At 41.3% G+C, this 14,723-nt stretch overlaps 1 protein-coding gene across 2 annotated transcripts in view; it reads left to right on the top strand.

Moving 5' to 3' along the window:
- The window catches only part of rab41 (RAB41, member RAS oncogene family), a 63,324-nt gene that overhangs the window by 242 nt on the left and 48,359 nt on the right, over nt 1-14,723 (top strand). The window lies entirely within an intron of this gene.

Raw genomic sequence — 14,723 nt, forward strand, 5'->3', positions numbered from 1 at the left:
GGCCTTTCCGTCAGGCCCTGCGGTCTTGGCTGTGGCTGAAAGGCCCTATTACTCATAAAATAGCTTGGACCAGGAAGCAGCCTCAATGAGCCTCCGATCTGACAGCACTGACCCCACCGAAAAGAAATCGCGTCGCCCTCCGTCCAGTAGGAAACTTCAGCCTGAAGAACCTGAGCGCAAGAAGCTCTTATCCTGGTTCTCCCTTGTTTCCTGTTTCTTTCAACCCTGCAGTGTTGCTTATAGCATCCGTCTCTTCTATCGATTGTTTAGGACTTTCCTTCAGGGCTTTAGAGAAAAGACCTGCTTTGTATTTTACTTTTCAGTGGATGTCAGCTGTCATGTCAGTTTGATTAAGGTGCTGGTATCATTTTCTATACAAAGTTGCATAAACATTGACCGAGTTGGACAAATTTATCTGGTGCATCCTTCCCTTTGAGAATTTAGTATTTTTCGTTGAACTAAGTGTTAGGTTGATTCTAGATCTCTCGTTCAGCCTATGGCAGGTTTAGGAATTTTAAGCAAGAATTTTTTTTTGTTGTATGGTCAGGTGTGTGCCTTCATATACAATGAATGTTTGCAGCTGCATATTTCTGGTTGGGGGGGGATAGTGGGTTCTTCTGACAAAGGGTCACAGGATTATATGGACTTCAATAAGACGTTCAACAAGGTGCCCTATGGTAGACTGGTTAGCAAGGTTAGATCTCAAGGAATACAGGCAGAACTACATATTTGGATACATAACGGGCTCGAGAGTAGAAGACAGAGGGTGGTGGTGGAAGGTTGTTTTTCAGACTAGACTGTCACAAGGCTCGGTGCTGGGTCTGCTACTTTTTGTCATTTACATCAATGGTTTGGATATGAGCATTGGAGGTATAGGTAGTAAGTTTATAGATGAGACCAAAATTGGAGGTGTAGTGGACAGCGAAGAAGGTTACCTCAGATTAAAACAGGATATTGATCAGATGGGCCAATGGGCTGAGGAGTGGCAGATGGAATTTAATTTAGACAAACGTGTGGTGCTGCGTCTTGGGAAAGCAAATCTTAGCAGGACTTATACACTTAATGGTAAGGTCCTAGGAAGTGTTGCTGAACCAACAGACCTTGGAGTGCAGGTTCACAGCTCCTTGAAAGTGGAGTTGCAGGTAGATAGGATAGTGAAGAAGGCGTTTGGTGTGCTTTCCTTTATTGGTCAGAGTATTGAGTGCAAGAGTTAGGAGGTCATGTTGTGTATGTACAGGACATTAGTTAGGCCACTTTTGGAATATTGTGTGCAATTCCAGTCGGAAGGAGACCAGAAGGATGTTGTAAAACTTGAAAGGGTTCAGAAAAGATTTGCAAGGATGTTGCCAGAATTGGAGGATTTGAGCTACAGGGAGGAGTTGAATAGGCTGGGGATGTTGTCCTGGAGCGTCGGAGGCTGAGGGATGACCTTATAGTGGTTTATAAAGTCATGAGGGGCATGGAAAGGATAAATAGACAGTGTTTTCCCTGGGGTGGGGTGGGGTCCAGAACTAGAGGGCATAGGTTTCTTGTGAGAGGGGAAAGATATAAAAAGGGACCTAAGAGGCAACTTTTTCACGCAGAGGGTGGTACATGTCTGGAATGAGCTGCCAGTGGGAATAGTGGAGGTTAAAAGGCATCTGGATGGGTATATGAATAGGTAGGGTTTGGAGGGATATGTGCCAGGTTCTGGCAAGTAGGACTAGATTTGGTTGGGACGTCTGGTTGGCATGGACGAGTTGGACCAAAGGGTCTGTTTTCATGCTGCACATCTCTATGACTCAACATATTAACTGTTTCTCTGTTAGACCTGCTGAGTTTCTCCAGCAATTTGTTTTTGTTTCAGAATTCCAGAATCTGTAGTTGTTTGCTTTACTAATGAATCAAATTTGCTGCTATCATCTCTTGACAGGACGGTATGCTTTTTGCAGCTTTCCGAAATGAATGCTGCTGTTCTGGATTGGGATTATTAATCCCCCTTTCTATATCTTTTGGTATGAACTGTTGTTCTTTGGCATTGAATATCAATGGATCTGTGATGTTAGTTCATGGTTGTCCACAACATTTTAGCACATGTTCTAGAAAATAAACCTTGTTCTTGAATTTTTGTATTGTTAATTTGCAGATTAGTATGCTTTTGCAGAACTTCAGAAATACTTTTTTTAGAACTTGCTGACCTGACCTTTGTTTAAACTAGCCCATAGTGGCTAATCTATCACTATTGACTGGGCTAAAGTTTTGTAGTTGGCTTTCTGGAAGATCTCAAAGGAGGGTTGTGCATCCATTACATGTCAATGTCCTTTTTATCTATTGGGAGAGACATATGTTTTTCACAAAGAATTGTCATAGTTTTAAATCCACATACCCACTCAAAGGATTTCTTTCAGACCTCTAGTAAGCGGTTTCATGTAATTCTCAGTTGGCCTCATTACATATGCACTGTGTCATTACTGCTCCACACTTGAGCTGTCTTGCACTGTACTTGCCACAAGTGGAACCCTTCTTGGATTTCTGCCACCTGCTGCCATATTTAAAGCCCAGCTGTGCACCAGATCATTCACTTACCAGTCAAGAATAACCATTCGTAGTACATAGAGAAAAATGAAAACATACAGCTTCTGAGGGGACATGGGTGACATTTCATTTTAAATAGAAGCTCACATTTATAACTTGCTTGCTACTTTAATTGTCTAATTGACTATTACTGCTGAAAATGTGTTGCTGGAAAAGCGCAGCAGGTCAGGCAGCATCCAGGGAACAGGAGAATCAACGTTTCGGGCATAAGCCCTTCTTCAGGAATGACTATTACTGCAACCACAGCTCTGAGAATGAATCTACAAAGGTGAGCCATGCTTAACACCTTAGTATTACAATATTATGTGAATGTGACTCTTTGTCATTGTTCAAAATGTCACCCAAATAGGAAAACATTTATGGAGCAAAAGGAAGAGTGTGGAAAAAAAGGATGTTTACCTTTTAAATAATAAATTTGCAATCAGTATGATTAGTTCATTCCATTCAGATTGGCTGAAAGTGGGTATCAATTTAAGAAGCAGCACGGTGGCTCAGTAGTTAGCACTGCTGTGTCTCAGCACCAGGGACCTGGGTTCAATTCCAGCCTCTGGCAGCTCTCTGCGTGGGTTTCCTCTGGGTGCTCCGGTTTCCTCCCACAGTCCAAAGATGTGCAGGTTAGTGAATTGGTCATGCTAAATTGCCCATAGTATTCGGGAATGTATACGTCTGGTGCATTCTTCGTGGGAAATGTAGAGTAATCGGGTAGGGGAACGGGTCTGGGTGGATTTCTGTTCGGAGCGTCTGTGTGGACTTGTTGGGCCAAATGACCTGTTTCCACACTGTCAGGATGCTATGAAGTCCTGTCTGGCTTATCTGATACTGCACCTCTCTATTATGATGAAAATGATACACATCCCTTATCAGGGTCATCCTCTTCCTCCCCAGAAGAATGTTGCTACTCTGCCAATTTTTTAACACTAATCACATCCCCTCTTTGCCTGTTTGCATTGTGCAGAACACACCAGGCAAGGATAATGTTTTGAGGTGCCCCACCCACAATGATTCAAGCATCAGAACTTTCTCTTCAGCAGAGTTGTTGTCTGCTCCAGAGTGACCCTTGTTAAAGAATGGGCAGCATTGTACCTACACTGTGCCTGTCTGACAATTCCATTATGTAAGTGCCAATCATTACAGAGAATAGCTCAGATGGTAGTAACCATCGATACTTAAAGCAGGACAATGGTGTTCAAGGATGTAGGTGCCATAGCAGCTCCGATGGTAGCAGATGTAGATTTTTAAGATGCGGTACTGGTAATCATCGCAGTGTACAATTACAATGCTAGAAGCAACATGTGTACGTACAGTATCTCTTGTGCTCTGCATCTGTGCTAAGCCAGCTATATTGGCAAACCCTACTGCAAGGCAATAGTACTGACCCTACCATGGGAAAACGAAGTGTCTCAACTGGCATTCTTAATATCCCTGGTATAAATCAAATTACATCAGGTTATAGTCCCAACAGGTTTATTTGAAATTGCAAGCTTTCAGAGTTCAAGAAGGAGCTGAGCTCTAAAAGCTTGCAATTTCATATAAACCTGTTGGACTATAACGTAGTGTCATTTGATTTTTGACCTTGTCCACCCCAGTCCAACTCCGGCATCTCCACACGCTTGATATATTCATGGGTTGAGGATTGAGATCCCATAAGGTTTCAAATGGATCCTTGAAAGAAGTCAGCTGCACAAAAAATGACCTCCATTATTACCTTGGCCGCTGGGATAGGGTGGATATCACAAGTCCACTTCAGCAGATGGCACAGTTACATGATTATGTCCTGGTGTATTCTGTCTGTGGCAGCAATGCACCTTGCTCATCCAGAGGAAATGACATTGAGGATGTAGATTCTGAGCTTGTACCACCTCCACACCCTGATGGGGACCTTTACTGGTGACTTCACATTGACAGTGTTTGGTAGCTACCGGAGATTGCTGGTCCTGGGCTTTCTGATGCAGTTGTTCCTCAATTTCTCTACTCTTTCTTTAAACTGTGGCCACAGTGATGATAACCAATGGTTCCAGATACAGAAGGGGTTATGGAACCATTTAACCTTCGTGGGGAATATCTGAATAGGTCTTTACCAATGTGATCAGTCAGCATTCACATCACAAAAAAGCAACAATTCAAAGTCCCCACATATCCCCAGTTGGGCATAGCCTCCGATAAGAAGAGCCATAGAATGCCTCTACATGGACCTTTTTTTGACGCGGTTAGCCTTAAGTTTGATATATGCCACATAAATACAGTAGAATCTCCGAAACCTTGTAACCCAAGCAAAGGAAAGCTGCATTGCATATGAGAGCATGTTGGCAATAACTTACTGTACAAGGTTCACTTCACTTCATGCCCTTGTGCAGCCTGAGGGACCTTGAATTGTCTTTGAGAGTTATGGCCCACAGGTGTTACATTTAAAGTCTCCTGTGATTATGACTGCTTCACAAAGATGATAGCCAATTTATAATGACCAGTGACATGTTTGAGATTGCTTGTGCCCAAGATTTGTATCCCACACAGTTGGTCATTCCATGTGTTTCGATCCAGATTCTATGATTACAGATCCTTTTAGGGGCTCCTCTGGCAGTGGTAGTGTCCCTACACCTGAACTGAGAGGTCTGGATTTAAGGCCTGCCTGATCCAGAGCGGTATGTGATTATATCTATGAACAGGTTGGTTAGAAAAATTGATTTAATAAGAAAAAAAAGTATAGATATCTTTAACCTGGTCAATGCAAATGCCTGATAATGTCCTTGCGTCTTGAAGGATATCCAGTCACAGTCAAGTCAAGCTTATCTTTTCTGTGGCAGTCTTCTTTGATTGGACTGAGAACTACTTTCTTACGTGACATTTGGTTGCAGTATGTTGTTTGCTTCGTAAGCTGCTGGCAAACTCTAAGTGTGACATTGATTTAGCACAGTACTGTACTGTATAGCCACAAGTTCACATGGCTGTTGCTACATTTGAAATGCAATGTTAAAGTGGTTATCTATATTTTAAGTGAGTTGGAGATCTGCCGTGACATTGTGTGGCTGGTGCATATCCAACTTTCATGGAGAAGAGGGACTGTGGGGTGATGCAGGTAGTTAGGTAATTACTCATAGAATGCACCCTGAGATGTGGCACTGTTGACCAAGATGGAACCCCTGCCCAGTCCACCCCACCCCAAAAAGAGGTGTAAGTGGTGAGATGGAGTCACCAGGTACCTGCTTTGACTATCATGATGGGTGTTAACATTGTCTAATTTATTTCCTCTGTGGGAGAATAACACACTGCATTTGAAATAGGTGAGAATAGGTAACAATACATGCAAATACATGCAATTAGGCCACGCATTGTTCAGGGGCTGGGAAAATTCTGCTCGAAGACCCTCCTCAGGGAAAGACTTACAAAGAATCTCACCCCCTGTAATCATGGGGGATAATAGAGGCTGCATTTCATTTCATTGGGTAATCATTGGGTAAACCCTTATTTTTTTAAAGAGTGACCCATAGTTTAAAATTTGTCCACCATGGGAAGAGCCTTCAGGATCTTCAGTTCATTTGCCACTTTCTCTTCTAAACCGGATACAAGCTGAGCCTGACCAGCATTTTTTCATTGGAAAACCAACCAATTTCGGCCATTGGTCTGTAGATCTTTGTCCTCCTTCTAGTGTATTTAAATTCATAAACACAGTGACCAATACAGTACCACATATTATGGATGTGGTCTTGCCAGTGCCCCATATAACAGGCATAATCTCCCTAGTTCTATATTCAGTTCCCCTTGCAAATGATATTTAATTAGCTTTCTCATAACTTGCTGTACCTGCATACAGGCCTTTTGTGATTTGTACACGAGGGTATCGAGATCTCTACATTTTCAAAGCTTCGTAATCTCTCGTTTTGATATTATGCTTATTTTTAATCTTCCTTCCAAAATTGACAATTGCACATTTTCCCACAATATATTGTATTTGTCAGATCTTTGTGCACTCACTTAACTACCTATAATGTTTTGTAGCCGCCTTATGTCCACTTCACAACTTAATTATCTTGCCTATCTTTGTGTGATCAGCAAATTTAGCAGCCATCTCTTCACTTAAGTCATTTATATAAATTGTAAACAGTTGAGATCCTCACACTGATCCTTGATCCTCACACCACATCTTGCCAAACTGAACAAGATCCTGTCAGCATGTTTCCTGTTAGACGACTGGCAGGCTATAATTGCCGGTATGCTGCCTCATACCTCATGAGTTTGATACTCTTCAATAGCCTTTGTGGCACTTTATCAAATGCTGCCTTGTAATGCAAGTACAATACATTCACTAGTTCACCTTCATCAATGGCCCACGTCTCTCAAAGAACCCCAATAAATTAATTAAATGTTATTTTTCCTTTCATGAAACCAAATCAAGCAAATCAACTTGAACACTGAGAAAGATGTTATTGAACTGGAAAAGATGCAGAAAAGACTTACAAGGGTGTCACTGCGATTGGAAGGCCTGAGTTGTAAGGAGATGCTGGATAGGTTCGGACCTTTCTCTTAGGAGCATGGGAGGTTGAGGGCTGACCTTTTTAGAGGTTCATAAAATCATGAGGGGCATAATGTGGTGAATAACCAAGGTCTTTTTGCCAAGGTAAGGGAATATAAAACTAGAGGGCATAGATTTAAAGTGAGAAGGGAAAGATTTAAAAGGGACCTAAGGGACGACAACTTCCACACGCACGGTGGTGCGTTTATGGAACGAGTTGCCAGAGGAAGTAGTAGAGATGGATTCAATTACACCATTTAAAAGATATATTTTCACAGGTACATGAGTGTAAAAGGTTTGGAGGAGTAAGGGCCAAATACATGCACAGGACTAGTTCAATTTAGGCAACTTAGTTCACATCCATGAGTTGGGCGATTGGCCTTTTTCTTTGCTGTATGCCTCTATAACTACTTTAAGTGCCATGCTATGATTTTCTTAATAGTTTTTTGCAGTTTACCTATGACCGATATATAATTAACTGGCTTCTCGTTTCTTGCTTTCTATCTTATTTTTGAATAGAGTTCCATTTGATTAGAAGATGGAAAATGTAACCTTCCCCAAATTATACAATTAAAGCCAATGCATCAATTATTTTACTAGCCAATTCTTTTCAGATCCGGGATGAATATCAGGACCCAGGACTTTTCAGCCTGCAGCTCCAATAATTTACTCAGTATCACTTTTCTAGTGATTATAATTTTTACTCCTTCCTATTTCCTGATTTCTTGTTGCTTTTGGCATATTAGTTAAAGTGTCAATATTGAAAACTGATGCCAAATCCCTATACAATTACAATGCCGTATCTCCTTGTTTTCCATTATTAAAATCCCCAGAAACCCTTCTGATTAGGATCAATGCTTACTTTGTTAACTCTTTTATTGATGGTCTCTTACTGTCTGTTTTAAATTTCTGGTAAGCTTTCTCTCACTGTAAATTTTCCACTCTTGTTAGTCATTCTTTGCTGTTTTTGATTTTCTGTCCAGTCTTCTGACTTGACACCTGTATTTGCACATTCGTGTGCTTTTATTATCTTCACCTTTTCTTGTTAATCACAATGGTGGTTCCATCCTTGAACTTTTTCTTGTTGAAATGTATCTTTTTGGTATAAATCTGAAATATCCCCTTAAATGTCTGACATTGCATTTCTATTGATCCATCTGAGAAAAAGAATAGGAAATGACAGTGCCACAGGAAATGACATCAACCCAAGGAAACCTAAACGCACAAATAGAAAGCAGGTCACTAACACTAGTGCTTCACCAGAGACTCACCGATGATGTTACCTAGTATGGTGACGAAATATCTGATAATGAACCTTCCAGCTCAGCGAACAAACTTACATCCACATCCATCCATTGACCTAACCATTAGCCTAAGTTGCAAATTCACTTTAACTAGCTCTGCATTCATGCTCTCATCGTTGTCCTTGTAATTATTTTAAAGAAGTCTCTATCCATTCCTCTTCCTCAAATTGAATGTAAAATTTGATTATGTAATCATTAATTAATCCTGTCATTGCACAATACTAAGGATAGGATAACCTGCTGTCTGGCTGGCTTCAGAACATAGGGCTTTCTCTGACTTGGACTGCAGAGGTATGTTGTGAACAGAAGATATTCATTGAAGAAGATAACAGAAGATAATCTTATTCATTGTAAATCTGTGTTTACTCCTTCAGAATTTTAGCCTTGCAGGCAGGTTGTGTAGATCTTCCCATTCAACTTTCTTCAGCCAGCTCTCTAAGGTTGTCTTCGTCTCTTTGTAACTCCATTTTTTTTTCTAAGTTCCATATACTGTGGTGTTTGGATGGCTCTGACTGTAATGGTCCTATGTGTGCCAAATTTATATCATGCCACATTGCCTGATTCCTTAGTTAAATGTTGCAACTGACATGTACCAGTACTGTATTGTCTCTGCTCTGAAGAATTAAAAATGCAACAGACTGCAGGAAGAAATCCAAGACTGACTTTTAGTATGTTCCTGAAAAGACTAGCATTATTTTTTGTGTATTTAGTACTTTAACCAGGTACTTTTTCTATGCCTTCATAAATTAATCTATTAAAAGTATTTTGTTTGACGTAAGACTTTCTCACATCTGCACTACGCCATCAGTTGCATGATGGTTGAAATACTGTATGTGTCTCCAATCTTCTCTGAATCTGTTTGACAAATTTAATGTTTCTTGAATTTATTAAGAAAAATGTTATTTAATAAATGTTATTTATTAAGGCAACAGAATCCTATGCACTTTTTAAATAGCTTCATCAAGTTCTGGAATTGTGAATTTGAATTCTCCACGCATGCTCCTTTTTTTCATCTTTGATTCTTATTTTCTCAACTTTATTTCTTCTTCCCTAAGTATATAATCCTTTTTTTTGTCTGCATTAAATTTTATTTGATTTTCATCTGGCCATTTTGAATAAAATCCTTTCTGGTTCTTTTGGCAGTTAACCAGTTAGCCTACTTGCTTTTTAAATGCCTTTAAATTTTGTTTTCTCTCTGTATTCAAGCCCTTACCAATTGTTTTAATTTATGGATTCACAGGATGGTTCTTGGCTAATTGGATTTTGAAGTATTTGAGAACATGTCTTGCTGCGTATGGTAACATATTTTAGTAGTTTATGTGGCCATTAAAATATCTTGAGATTAAATTCTGATCTACTAGTCAGTCCTTCTAGGGTAGTTAGAGCTTATTGTGCCTACTGCTAATTTCCTGTCCATTGGTTATTGACTTAAATAGAATATCTTGAGTTGATCAATAATTGTGTTTCTGAACATTTTCTAAATAACTGAGCATTATGGTGGCACAGTGGTTAGCACTGCTGCCTCACAGCGCCAGAGACCCGGGTTCAATTCCCGCTTCAGGCGATTGATTGTGTGGAGTTTGCGGGTTTCCTCCGGGTGCTCCGGTTTCTTCCCACAGTCCACAAAAATGTGCAGGTTAGGTGAATTGGCTGTGCTAAATTGCCCGTAGTGTTAGGTGTAGGGGAATGGGTCTGGGTGGGTGCGCGTCGGTGTGGACATGTTGGGCCGAAGGGCCTGTTTCCACACTGTGTAAGTAATCTAATCTAATTACCCTCAATATTGTCAGTAGACTAATTTAGTAAATTGTAAAGTTATTATTGGGAAAATTTTAATCTTGTGTAATTATTGAATAATAACAATAATAATTATTGAATAATAATAATTACATATTATTCTTTCTGCCATGACTGCTACTTAACCCTAGTAATAAAGTCCAAACCTTTTTTTTTCCCCCATTTTTCAATTCGTCAATGTATGAAATCCTTCTTTCATTGTTAATTTTACTGCAATGTATTTGGCGACGGCATGCAGAGTGAAATTTTTCAAGAATGAACTTCCCTTTTCAGTAATTTGACCCCATTCCAGGTTTTCCAAATGCTGTGACGGAAGCAGTTTCTTTCATGGCTGATTATTTGGCAACATGCTGTGCACCAATAGACAATAGGTGCAGGAGTAGGCCATTCTGCCCTTCGAGCCAGCACCACCATTCATTATGATAATGGCTGATCATCCTCAATCAGTATCCTGTTCCTGCCTTATCCCTTGATTCCACTATCCTTAAGAGCTCTATCCAACTCTTTCTTGAAAGTATCCAGAGACTTGACCTCCACAGCCTTCTGGGGCAGAGCATTCCACACACCCACCACTCTCTGGGTGAAGAAGTTTCTCCTCAACTCTGTTCTAAATGGCCTACCCCTTATTTTTAAACTGTGTCCTTTGGTTCGGGACTCGCCCATCAGCGGAAACATGCTTCCTGCCTCCAGAGTGTCCAATCCTTTAATAATCTTATACGTCTCAATCAGATCCCCCTCAGCCTTCTAAACTCAAGTGTATACAAGCCCAGTCACTCTAATCTTTAACATAAGATAGTCCCGCGATTCCAGGAATTGACCTCGTGAATCTACGCTGCACTCCCTCAATAGCCAGAATATCTTTCCTCAAATTTGCAGACCAAAACTGCACAATGTTTCAGGTGCGGTCTCACCAGGGCCCTGTACAGCTGCAGAAGAACCTCTTTGCTTTTATACTCAATTCCTCTTGTTATGAAAGCCAGCATGCTATTGGCTTTCTTCACTGTACCTGCATGCTTGCTTTCATTGACTGGTGCACAAGAACACCTAGATCTCGTTGTACTGCCCCTTTTACCTAACTTGACTCCATTTAGGTAGTCATCTGCCTTCCTGTTCTTGCCACCAAAGTGGATAACCACACATTTATCTGCATTAAACTGCATCTTCCATGCATCTGTCCACTCACATAGCCTGTCCAGGTCACCCTGTAATCTCCTCACACCCTCCTCCCATTTCACCCTGCCACCCAGCTTTGTATCATCAGCAAATTTGCTAATATTACTTTTAATGCTATCATCTATATCATTAATGTATATTGTAAAAAAGCTGCGGTCCCAGGAGTGATCCCTGCAGTACCCCACTGGTCACCGCCTGCCATTTCGAAAGGGAGCCGTTTATCACTACTGTTTGTTTCCTGTCAGCCAACCAATTTTCAATCCAAGTCAGTATTCTGCCCCCAATACCATGCACCCTAATTTTGCTCACTAACCTCCTATGTGGGACTTTATCAAAGGCTTTCTGAAAGTCCAGGTACACTACGTCCACTGGATGTTCCTTGTCCATCTTCAGAGTTACATCCTCAAAATATTCTAGAAGATTAGTCAAGCCTGATTTCCCCTTCATAAACCCATGCTGACTCTGACCTATCCTGTTACTGCTATCCAGATGTGTTGTAATTTCATCCTTTTATAATTGACTCCAGCATCTTTCCCACCACCGAGGCCAGACTAACTGGTCTATAATTCCCTGCTTTCTCTCTCCCTCCTTTCTTAGTGTGGGACAACATTAGCCACCCTCCAATCTGCAGGAACTGATCCTGAATCTATAGAACATTAGGAAATGATTACCAATGCATCCACAATTTCTAGAGCCACCTCCTTTAGTATCCTGGGATGTAGACCATCAGGTCCCGGGGACTTATTAGCCTTCAGACCTAACAGTGTCTCCAATGCCATTCCCTTGCAAATATAAATTCCCTTCAGTTCAGGTCCTTCAGCCACCATTACCTCTGGGAGATTGTTTGTGTCTTCCCCAGTGAACACAGATCTGAAGTACCAATTCAACTCTTCTGCCATTTCTTTGTTCCCCGTAATATGTTCACCCGTTTCTGCCTTCAAGGGCCCAATTTTAGTCTTAACCATTTTTTTCCTTTCACATACCTAAAAAAAGCTTTTACTTTCCTCCTTTATATTTTTGACCAGTTTACCTTCGTACCTCATTTTTCTCTGCGTATTTCCTTCTTCGTTATCCTCTGTTGTTCTTTAAAAGCTTCCCAGTCTTCCATTTTCCCAATCATCTTTGCTATGTTATACTTTTTCTCTTTTTGACTTTATATGTTTCTTAATTTCCCTCGTCAGCCATGGCTACCCCGCCACCTCTTAGGATCTATCTTCCTTTTTGGAATGAACTGATCCTGCATTTTCTGCATTATACCCAGAAATACCTGCCATTGTTGCTTCACTGCCATCCCTGCTAGGGTATTGCACCATTGAACTTTGGCCAGCTCGTCTCTCAGCTCCATAGTTCCCTTTATTCAACTGAAATATTGTCACTTCCGATTGTACCCTCTCCCTTTCAAATTGCAGATTAAAGCTTATTGTGTCATGGTCACTACCTCCTAATGGCTCCTTCACTTCGAGGTCCCTGATCAAATCCGGTTCGTTGCACAACACCAGATCCAGAATTGCCTTCTCCCTAGGAGGCTCCAGCACCAGCTATTCTAAGAATCCACCTCAAAGGCAGTCCACAAACTCCCTTTCTTGGGGTCCAGTACCATCCTGATTCTCCCAGTCTACCTGCATGTTCTTTGTGACAGGCCAATTTCGGCTCCTTATTCAACTTACACCCTACATCCAGACTACTGTTTGGGGGCCTGTAGATAACTCCCATGAGGGTCCTTCTACCCTTAGAATTTCTCAGTTCTATCCATACTGACTCTACATCCCCTGATTCTAGGTCCTCCCGTGCAAGGGACTGAATATCATTCCTTATCAACAGAGCCACCTACCCCCTCTGCCCGTTAGTCTGTCCTTACAATAGCATGTATAGCCTTGAATATTCATTTCCCAGGCCCTGTCCACTTGAAGCTACGTCTCCGTTATCCACACAACATCGTAACTGCCAATTTCCAAATGAGCCTCAAGCTCATCCATCTTATTTCTAATGCATCGTGCATTCATATATAATATTTTTAATTTGTTACTGCCCTCGCCCTTCCTTCCTATCAATCCCTATTTCACTCAACTTTACGGCATGATCCCTTTTTGAGTTTTCTGCTCCATTGATACCATTGTCTTTCTTGACTTCTCTTGTTCTAACTTTCCCTTCAATTTCCCTCTTAAACTTCCAGTTTGTCCCCTCCCCCACCACTGCTATTTTGTTTAAACGCAGCTGTGTTGAAGTAGCAAACCTGCCTGCCAGAATGCTGGTCCCCCAACTATTAAGGTGCAACCCTTTCCTCTTGTATAATTTATCCTTACTGTAAAACGTACCCCAGTGATCCAAGAATTTAAATCCTTGCTTCCTGCACCAGTTCCCCAGCCACACATTCAAATCCATTTTCTCCCTCTCCAGCCCAAGGAACTGGAAGCAAACCGGAGATAACCACCCTGGACGTCCGTGCTTTTCAGCTTTCTTCCGAGTTCTCCGAAGTCCCACTGTAGGATGTCCCTCCTCTTCTTCCCGACATCATTTGTGCTGACATGTACCACCACCTCTGGCTCTTCACCTTCGCCCTTGAGAATTTCCTGCACTCTGTCTGCGATGTCCTTAATCCTGGCACCAGGAACGCAACACACCATCCTCAAATCCCACCTGTTGCCACAGAAACCCCGTTCAGTTCCTCTCACTATGGAGTCCCTTATTACTACAGCTCTGTGTATGTCTGACTCCTTGGCTCTGCCTCCACGCCAACCTTTAATTGGCAGACCTGACTGCCTCGTGGACTGGCAGTGTCGTCTGTCTCTACTGTTTGCAAAAGATTCAACCTGTTCCTGTAGTGAGTTTCATTGGGACTCTGACTTCTCTAATTATCTAAAGGAGCAATTTATATCAATCTTACCTTGAGTTTTAATCATTTTGTTTTAGAACACATATGCAGGTTGGTGTTTTCTCTTTTCCTTTTTTTTACTTCTATCACTTCATAAAAATGCCTGTATCGGACTGTTCCTTCAGAAAATGTAGAATATTGTTTTTCATTTTTGAGGATGCAAATTGTTTCTGAATACTGTATAAACCCCAGGTTGAAAGTCATTGGAATCATCTTTCATATTGGGGCCTCAGTTTGAATTCAGCTTAGCAAAAGTGAGGACTGCAGATGCTGGAAACCAGAGTCTAGATTAGAGTGGTGCTGGAAAAGCACAGCAGATCTGGCAGCATCAGAGGAGCAGGAAAACCAACGTTTCGGGCAAAAGCCCTTCATCAGGAATTCAGCTTAGTCTAGTTGCTGTCTTGGACAAGGAATAAGGTGACATTATTCGAAAAAGGCATACTTAAAGAATTGTGTTTTTAACAGAAAGAGAGAAGCATTGCACTAAGACCTGGTAATT

Source organism: Chiloscyllium plagiosum, unplaced genomic scaffold (assembly GCF_037043375.1).
Source record: "Chiloscyllium plagiosum isolate Xiang-an unplaced genomic scaffold, Cpla_swu_hap1 HiC_scaffold_11, whole genome shotgun sequence".
Classification (NCBI taxonomy): Eukaryota; Metazoa; Chordata; class Chondrichthyes; order Orectolobiformes; family Hemiscylliidae; genus Chiloscyllium; species Chiloscyllium plagiosum.